Consider the following 10574-nt stretch of genomic DNA (forward strand, 5'->3'; position numbering starts at 1 on the left):
CCTGGCCTCGCTGAGGTTCTTCAACAGTTTGTTTTTGTTTTGCTGGAAGAACTCAGCAGGTCAAGCAGCATGTCAAAAAGGGTTGCCAACACTTTGCCTCGAGATCCTGCATCAGGATTGAAAGCAAAAAGTGCCTATAGTATACCAGGATGAATATAATCAGAGAAGGAAGAAAGCCATAAAGTATGCTTAGATATTAAATGAGCATAAAATAGCAAGTATACTAAAATAATTATTTAATAAGTATTCATTAAAAAGATAAGAATTATGTTCGCTATCATTCAAGTAGAATTAGTGAACATCAGAAAGACAGAAATGCTTCAAAACAATAAATTCACAAGGATGAAGGGTATTCGTCACTTAAAATAAAAGACACAAGGGAAGAGGTTTATGAGGAATTGGTAGCCATTATTAAGGGGGCAATAAGTAGCCGAGAGATCCTGGCATTTTACAAATAGTAGCACTATCTTCGAAACAGAAAGACAACAAAACAGATCCAGGCAACACAAAAGCATCACACGAATAAAATAATGCAATTGGTCGTAGACACAAAATGCTGGAGTAACTCAGAGGGTCAGGTATCATCTCTGGAGAGAAGAAATGGGTGACGTTTCAGGTAGAGACCCCTCTTCAGACTGATCATTTGCAATTGGTTGTCAGGTATAAACTTAACGGCACTGACCTACAAAACGAGCAGCAGATGGAGCTCATTGCATGACTAGCCTCTGATTATTGAGACATGCCATTCCAAAAGGCAGCAACAAAGGGCTTTTTTTATTATTCTTTTAAGGGATGCAGGTTTTGTAGGCTCAGCAAGCAGTTAATGCCGATCACTGGTTGCCCTTGAGGAGGCGGTGATGAGCTGCCTTCTTGAACTGCTGCAGACCTTGAGGTGTGGGTATACCCACAATGCCTTTGGGGGAGGGGGTTGGGTTCTAGGATTTTGAGCCAATGATGATGCAGCATGGGAGATGTATGTCCAAGTCCAGACAGTGTGTGGTTTGGATGACAACTTCCAGATCATGGTTTTCCCATACTTTTGCTGTCCTGGCCCTTCTAGCTGGTGGAGGACACATGTTTGGAAGGGTCTGTTAAGGGAATCTGGGTGAGTTGTTGTAGTGCATCCTATAGACTGTGCACACAGCTGCCTCTGTGTGTCAGTGGTGGAGTGAGTGAATGGGTGTGGCTGAGGTGCCTATCAAGCAGACGGGTATACCGTGTATGACATTGAGCCTCTTGACTATTGGAGAAATATCCACCACACACCTAATCTCAGCCTTGTGCACACCGCAAAGGCTTTGGGGAGGAAGAAAGTGAGTAATTCTCTCCAGAATATGATGCACATAATTTTTGAAACGTGCAGAAAAAACTACAACTTAAGCAGAAGTGCAAGTCTTCAAATCAATAAGGCTGCGGTTGGTTAGTAATGGATTAATTTTAGCCCGAGGAGAAATGAAGGGTGGAGCAAACCAGAGCTTCCTGGTGGAACACTCACTGGGAGGTCATTTTGGAGTTGTGCAAAGAGCAAATTGGACAATAACAAAATGATTGCCATATATATTCATTACTTGTGATTTTTATTTACATTTAAGACAATGTAGATAGAAGTGATGCCTGTTTGCTATTGCTCATTCGCAATTAATACTTAGGATTAAGAGCTGATTGCAAGATTTGCAGGTAATATTCTTCTTTCATTTCATCAATTATCTTCCAAGTAAATGCTTACATCAAACTATAAACAGTACATAAATCTCAGTTCAGGAAATATAAAATGATTCAAAAAATTTGGGCTAGAATTTCCAGTAAGTTTTCCATTAGTATTACACAACGAGGAAGGCGCTTGAATAATATGTATGTGCATTGTACCTGAGCAATGCAGAGTACCAGCACTGAACACTGATATAATTCAATTATTCTTTTCCTCATATTTTAATATGCAGTCTTACAACCTAATAAAAATACTAGCCTATTATTGTCTAGGGATGTTAAAATCATTTTCTTTGATTTTCACATTTATGCTTCTATTCCCTCTATACTTGCCTCCTGGCTGGCAGCCTCTGTTCAATTAATCGCGCAGATGAGGTGATGATCCAAGACTCCACTGCCCACATGCTAATTTACACTAAACCAAGATTTTTCATCAATCCTCCTTCACTGACCGAAACAGACTTCCAGTTAAACAATGCTTCAGTTTGAAAATGTCCGTCCTGACTCTCAGATCTATCCACGATCTCAAGTTTATACACCGATCAGCCAAAACATTATGACCTGATGAGCCAAAACATTATGACCACCTGCCTAATATGCTGCTGGTCCTCTGTGTGCAGCTCCATACACAGCAGGGTGCGATGCATTGTGTATTGTGACACATTCCTCCCATGACCACCATTAAAACTTTCTGTGACTTGTGCCACAGTAGACCTTCTGTTGGTTCGGAACAGACGGGATAGCTTTCGTTGTCCTCGTGCATCGATGAGTCTTGGGCGCCCAACACCCTGTCGCCGGTTTGTGGTTTGTCCCTCCTCGGACCACTGTCAGTAGGTACTCACCACTGCTGACCGGGAGCACCCCACAAGCCTTGCCGTTTCAGAGATTCTCTGACCTAGTCATCTGGCCATAACAATTTGACCCTTGTCAAAGTTGCTCAGGTCTTTACTCCTGCCCATTTCTCCTGCATCCAACACATCAACTTCAAGAACTGACTGTTCGCTTGCTGCCTAATATATCCCACCCCTTGACAGGTGCCATTGTAACAAGATAATCAATGTTATTCACTTTGCCTGTCAGTGGTCATAATGTTTTGGCGGATCGGTGTATATTCCCACAACATTCCCCGGCCCTGTAAGATTCAGCTCCATTATAGCTCATGGACTATGCCTGAATTTAAACCATCTTTGGTACCCATGCCTTCAATACCAAAGCAGTAAACCCTGGAATTCCCTTCCTAAGCTACACCCTCTCTTCAACAAAGCTAGACACAAAGTGCTGGAGTAGCTCAGCAGGCATACTCAGGCAGGCAGACGCACTCATACACATGCACACACATGCACGTACACATGCGCGCACACATACACACATGCGCGCGCACACACATGCACACACGCACACACATGCACACACGCACACACATACACACATGTGCACGCACACACACGCGCACACACACAAGCACACACACACACACATACACACATGTGCACGCACATGCACACACACACACACATACACACATGTGCACGCACACACACGCGCACACACACAAGCACCCTCTAAGGACAACCCACTAGTAGTTACAAAACAGCAACTTCCTTGCCTTTAAATAGACAATAGACAATAGGTGCAGGAGTAGGCCATTCAGCCCTTCGAGCCAGCACCGCCATTCAATGCGATCATGGCTGATCACTCTCAATCAGTACCCCGTTCCTCCCTTCTCCCCATACCCCCTCACTCCGCTATCCTTAAGAGCTCTATCCAGCTCTCTCTTGAAAGCATCCAACGAACTGGCCTCCACTGCCTTCTGAGGCAGAGAATTCCACACCTTCACCACTCTCTGACTGAAAAAGTTCTTCCTCATCTCCGTTCTAAATGGCCTACCCCTTATTCTTAAACTGTGGCCCCTTGTTCTGGACTCCCCCAACATTGGGAACATGTTTCCTGCCTCTAATGTGTCCAATCTCCTAATTATCTTATATGTTTCAATAAGATCCGCCCTCATCCTTCTAAATTCCAGTGTATACAAGTCAGATCTATTCTTTTAAATGGTATATCCAGCACAGAGACAGGCTGGTAGAGCATACAAATCAAATCTAGAGTTTTTCTCCCCTCAAGTTGAATTTGACGAAGGGACACTTCGTACATGAGGAAGACGAAGTGCAGAAGATGGTGAACCTTCTGATCAGGCTACAAGCCAATACAAGGTGCTCTGTTCGTTCTATCCTTGGAAGAGAGTTAATGCCTCAGCACAGTGCATCAGCGTTATGCTTTGTTTTTACCACAGAACCAGACACCCACTGTGTGACAACCAGTTCTAGACATCATCAAGCACAAAGTAGCTTCCTCACACAGTACCTGCAGATCTGTGCCACTGGTGAAGTGGCCTTGACTGCAGCAGGGCCAATCTCACCTGTAACTCCATCTATGGCAGAACTTGGTCACTGAGACTTTCCCTCTCAAAAACCTTTAGCTCTGTTTCCTTCTTTGCAGATGCTGCAGTGTATTTCCATATTTCCTGTTCTTAATACAGATTTCCAGCACCTGCAATTTTTAATTCTTGATCATATTATGGATTAGACTAATAGTGTAATTAGCAGATCAAGAAATTGTGCAAAAGATTGGTTTCAAATAATTTCCATTCTCTTGACCCATGCAAGAACGGAGATGAGGAAAAACCTTTTCAGTCAGAGAGTTGTAAATCTGTGGAATTCTCTGCCTCAGAAGGCAGTGGAGGCCAATTCTCTGAGTGCTTCCAAGAGAGAGCTAGATAGAGCTCTTAAGGATAGCGGAGTTAGGGGGTATGTGGAGAAGGCAGGAACGGAATACTGATTGGGAATGATCAGCCATGATCACATTGAATGGTGGTGCTGGCTCAAAGGGCCGAATGGCCTACTCCTGCACCTTTTGTCTATTGTCTATTGTCTATTGTCTATTCATTGCCTAGTTTGTCTCTGATGATGCCAGCTCAATAATAAAACTGGAGATGGTGCAAATTGCCTGGTAAATGCTTCATTAGATCTGAAATAAATCTTGATGAATTTAAAGGTAAGCGGAAGGACAAGCTAGTTACTCATTCTAACACAAAGAAAGAGTCAATTGTAATTTTCTTTCCATCAGCAGAGAGGCATCATACTATCTGAAGAATATTTATAGACTTAATCACGAAAAATATGTAGAAGCTAGCTCCTTCAAGTGTTGAATATATTCCTTATTACAGCCTTCTCTAGTTCACTGGTTCCTGACATTTATGGATTAGTTATGGATCAAGAGTAGGTAGTTTAGTTTAGTTTAGTTTAGTTTAGTTTAGTTTAGTTTAGTTTAGTTTAGTTTAGTTTAGTTTAGTTTAGTTTAGTTTAGTTTAGTTTAGTTTAGAGATGCAGCGCAGAAACAGGCCCTTGGGCCCACCGAGTCCACGCTGACCAGTGATCCACACACACTAACACTATCCTACACGCACTAGGAACAATTTACTGTACAATTTTACCAAGCCAATTAGCCTACAAATCTGTACATATGTGGAGTATGGGGGGAAACTGGAGCACCGGAGAAATCCCACACGGGTCACGGAGAGAAAGTACAAACTCCACACAGACAGCACCCATAGTCAGGATTGATCCCAGGTCTCTGGCGCTGTAAAGCAGCAACTCTACCACCATTATTCATAATGACTACACCTGAGGGAAAGATGTCCTGCTGCAGTTCCTGACCAACTGCATGAAGGACCTGGAGCTGAATGCACTTTGTGGGCAGCACAGTGGCACAGCTGGTAGAGCTGCTGCTTCACAACGCTTCTTCATGTCAGAGCTCGGGCTTGATCCTGACCTTGGGTGCTGACTGTGTTGAGTTTCCACATTCTCCTTATGGCTGCATGGGTTTCCTCCTATGGTGTTCCGGTTTCCTTCTACAGTCAAAGGCCTTAATTGGCCTCTGTAAATTGCTTTTGTGTGTGGGGAGTTGATGCGAACGTGGGGTAACATAAAACCAGTGTTATCAATGTGATATCCAGAAAGATGGATTGTACCTAGATTGCCATGTTTAGGAGTTGAAACTGTTGCTGAGAACTCTTGTTAGATACAAAAGAGTCATAGAGGTATTCAGCACAGACGCAGGCCCATTCGGCCCAATTCATCCATGCCAACCAAGTTGCCTTACAGTGGTAATCCCACTGGCCTGGGTTTGGTCCATATCCCTTGAAAACATTCCTATCCGTAAGCTGTGCATGTGTCTTTTAAATGTCATAATTGTACCCACCTCTACCACTTCCTCTGTCAACTTGTTCCATGTATGCCCCTCGTTCTTTTTACATCTTTCCCCTCTCATAAACCAATGCCCTCTTGTGTTAGTCCCCCCTGCCCTGGAGGAATGACTGTGGTTATTCAACTTATAAATGTCCCTTAGAATTTTCTAAACCACTAGCCTCCTGGGCTCCAGGTAAAAAAGGCCCAGCCTATTCAGTCTCTCTTTACAACTCAAACCTTCCAGACCAAGTAACATCTTCATAAATATATTTAGCACCATTCCAGTGTAATGACAACGATTTTTGTAACAGTAACATGACATCCCAACTCTGGTACTCAGTACACTAACCAATGAAAGCAAGCATGCCAGAAGACGTCCTCATCACTTTGTCTACCTGTATCGCCACTTTCATGGAACTATATACTTGGATTCCTTGGCCCATAGAGGCAATTGATCAAAATCCCATTGAGGTCAAATTGTAGTAAGGTACTTACTGAGTTAGTAGCTAGCACAATCACGTGAGGTCCAAAAAGTGACATACAATGTGCGCCTCAGATTACAGGAATAAATCGGGTAGGCACAGAATTTCTTGCCCAGAGTGGGGGAATCGAGGACCAGAGGACATAAGTTCAAAGTGAAGGGGAAAAGATTTAATAGGAATTTGAGGGGTAACATTTTCACACAAAGGGTGGTGGGTGCAAGGAACAAGCTGCAAGAGGAGGTAGTCGAGGCTGGGACTATCCCAACACTTTAGAAACAGACAAGTACATCGATAGAACAAGTTTGGAGGGATATGGACCAAACACAGACAGGTGGTACTAGTGTAGCTGGGACATGTTGGCCGTTGTGGGCAGGTTGGGCCAAAGGGCCTGTTTCCACTCTATGACTATGAAAACAAATGTTCCAATCGCATATGAAGCTCTAAATGCCACCATGTGGCACACATGAAACACTAAATGTCAACTTTCATCTAACTACCAAAGGAAATTTCCCTCTCTCTGCACACATAAACAGCTTGGAAAGTCAAGTCAGTACTAACGGTGGATAGATGGTGATTGAAGGATTAATAAGGCGACTGTGAGATTAGTGCAGAACAGATAAACAAAAACATTTGGAGAAATAGACCAGAAAAGCTACTTTTATTCAACAGACTGAATTTGATGAAAACCAGCAGACACGGTATGCATCTTGTGAGTTATTTGCACTTGTGTAAAAATAAATAGTCCCAAGGTTGGCATAAAAATCATCCAGTCAAAAAATATTTGTGCTATGGTCTATCATTTAAACAGATGGTTTAATATACTTGCTGCACCATTCGCAAGGAGTAGAATGTTAATCCTTGTGGTTCATAGCTGGTGCCAAGAGGATCTCTCTTCTGCCTGGTCTGAAACACAATGAAAGATAATTAAAGTGATGGTTGGAACAATGAAAATGACAAACTTTGTTGTTGTGTGGCAGCATTAAAAATAGCCCAGCTGTTCACACTAACAGAAACCACGCAGTTTAGAAGAGGAAGCTGGTTGTCACAGGGGCTACGATAACATTGCCTTCACCCGATGGCGATGCCTGAAATCAACCTTCTGTTCCACTTTCAAAGATGCTTCCCTACTTTACTGAGACTACTCCAGAAATCAGCCATTGAAGAAAATCGAAGATAACTAACGTTGTCTACATGTTCACTATGTCAGATTCCCCTATTTGACTTTCTCTTCAAATTACATGCAGTGCTGTGAATTGTTCACAGCTGTTTCGCTGTAAACCTTCTTCAGTCAGTGTCATTTTCTTTTTAATTTAGGAGATGTCATTGGAGAGCCCGGTGAATAAACACACAAAAAGAATTCTAGAAGGAAATATAGTATCTGATGTGGTGGCAGAATTCAGCTTGCTGCAAAATTGCTGTGGAGAAAATAGAAAGAAACTTTGAAGGAATCTGAAGTGTCGCGTTAATTTGGAAAGATGAAAGGAATAGTACCGGTTTGGGGATTTGAAGTTAAAATAAGATCATAGGATCATAAGGAATAGGAGTAGAATTAGGCCATTTGGCCCATCAAGTCTACTCCACCATTCAATCATGGCTGATCTATCTCTCCCTCCTAACCCCATTCTCCTGCCTTCGTCCCATAACCTCTGACACCCATACTAATCAAGAATCTATCTATCTCTGCCTTAAAAATATCCACTGCCCGCCTCCATAGCCTTCTGTGGCAAATAATTCCACAGGTTGACCACCCTCTAATTAAAGACTAATATCGCTTAATTTAGAACATAAACTGAAATACAAAAAGGCTAAGTTTTTCTGCTTTATTACAGTCATCTAACAAAAAGGTGACACGAATGTTTTTATTTGAGCAATTTTATGCAAGGTGGTTATTTTTGACCAGTGATAGCATAAAGTCGGCCAGTACAACATGTCTTATTATTGAGCTTTCAACACTCTTCGAGGAGCTAATGGGGCACTTAACTGCTATAACTGGGGGAACCTTTGCTAATTCCGCTGTTAAGTGTGTTTTACATTTCTGTTAAAAAAATCATGGCCTGGGCTCCAGTTGTCTGAAAACAATTGGTAAAATAGCAGAGAAAGACAGAAAATGCTGGAGTAACTCAGTCGGTCAGGCAGCATCTCTGGAGAACATGGACAGGTGATGTTTTGGGTCGGGACCTTTTTGTAAAAGGAGGACACATGTACAAACAGCAATAAAGCAAACTTTTGCCGGCCCATGACAAGTGCAACCACAGTCAATTTTAAATGATCTTTCATTGTGTTTCATTCCAACCATCACTTTAATTATCTTTCATTGTGTTTCAGACCAGGCAGAAGAGAGATCCTCTTGGCACCAGCTATGAACCACAAGGATTAAGATTCGACTCCTTGTGAATGGTGCAGCAAGTATATTAAACCATCTGTTTAATTGATAGGCCACAGCACAAATAATTTTTGACTGGACGATTTCTCTGCCGATCTTGGGACTATTTATTTTTATACAAGTACATATAACTCACAAGATGTACTGTATACCTTGTCTGCTGATTCTCATCAAACTCAGTCTGTTGAATAAAAGTAGCTTTTCTTGTCCATTTCTCCAACTATTTTTGTTTATTTGCTCTGCACCAATGTTATAGTTGCCTTTTAATCCTTCGATCAGCATCTTCCCGGCCCATTAATGGTCCCAGACATTTTAAAAAGCACAGACTCGATCTTCAATGGTCAGGTCTTTTATTTTCAGGCTGCTCTGGCAAACAGCTAAATGAGCACCAGGCTTCACTTCAATTTTGAAATCAGGCTCTTGTTCACATTAGGGCTTTAGCATTGTGATGTTTGCACTGACTCCAGGTTGAAGCAAGCTGGAATTTTCCCAATCTGCTGTGCCCATTTTTAGCTGCCTTTTCTTCCTGTAGATCAAGAAGCTTAGTTTAGTTTAGTTTAGATGAGTTTAAAAACACAATGCAGAAATAGGCCCTTCGGACAACAAGCAATCCCAGCACACCAGCAATGTCCTACACACTAGGGACAATTTACAATCTTTACCAAAGCCAAATTAATCTACAAACGTATGTCTTTGAAGTGTGGGAGAAAACCGGGGCACCCGGTGAAAACCCACGCGTTCACGGAGAGAACATACAAACTCTGTACAGACAGCACCCATAGTCAGGAGTGAACCTGGGTCTCTGGGGCTGTGAGGCAGCAACTCTACCGCTGCACCACCATGCCGCCCAAGTACAATGCAGTTGTGGGGTAGTTCAGCCCTGCTCTCGGTGCTGCCACTCAGGTGGCATTCCTCATCTGCCAATTCGGTGAGGTATTGCACTGCGCTATTCAGAGAGAGGCTGGCGAGATGAAGCATCCCCTGCTGTCCTGCTATGTTCCTCCAGCAGCCCTCCTTCATGGCTTCACAACCCAGCACCTGCAATCTCGTGTGCCTTCAAATCATACAGCTTTATAATATCCTGATCACAGCATTATTTGCCCAGTGCAGCACAATCTATTCTCAACCTCCCTGGAATCTATACAGCCTGAATGCAGAATTATTCAGTGGTTAATTTAATCTTCATAACGTACATATATCCGTACAACGGTGCGCAAAGCAATAAAGGTTTTGTGAAGAAATAAATCAAATCTCATCTTTTTTTAAATGGACCTTCGACCGGGTTTGGAATTATACTTTGCTGAGTGCTTCGTATAGGATTTAAGGATCATGATTATACTTGCATATATTTCAAGAACTGAATACAACTACTGTGGAGGGTGTGTGTTGGAAGTAACTGCAGATGCTAGTTTAAACCAAAGATAGACACAAAATGCTGGAGTAGCGCAGCGGGACAGGCAGCATCTCTGGAAAGAAGGAATGGGTGACGTTTCGGGTCGAGACCCTTCTTCAGTCTGAAGACCTGAATCATCACCCATTCCTTCTCTCCAGAGATGCTGCCTGTCTCGCTGAGTTACTCCTGCATTTTGTGTCTATCTGCTGTGGAGGGAGACCAGCTTCTCGTCAGTAATAACACCAAGCAATGAGTGGAAGATCAGATTATCACCCCTGCTTCCTTCTCTTAGTCTTCAAGGTATAATGGAGCATTTCACAGTCTAATAGTTTTACTATCTTTTGGAGATCTTCAAATAACATTTC

Source organism: Rhinoraja longicauda, chromosome 1 (assembly GCF_053455715.1).
Source record: "Rhinoraja longicauda isolate Sanriku21f chromosome 1, sRhiLon1.1, whole genome shotgun sequence".
In the NCBI taxonomy this organism is placed as follows: domain Eukaryota; kingdom Metazoa; phylum Chordata; class Chondrichthyes; order Rajiformes; family Arhynchobatidae; genus Rhinoraja; species Rhinoraja longicauda.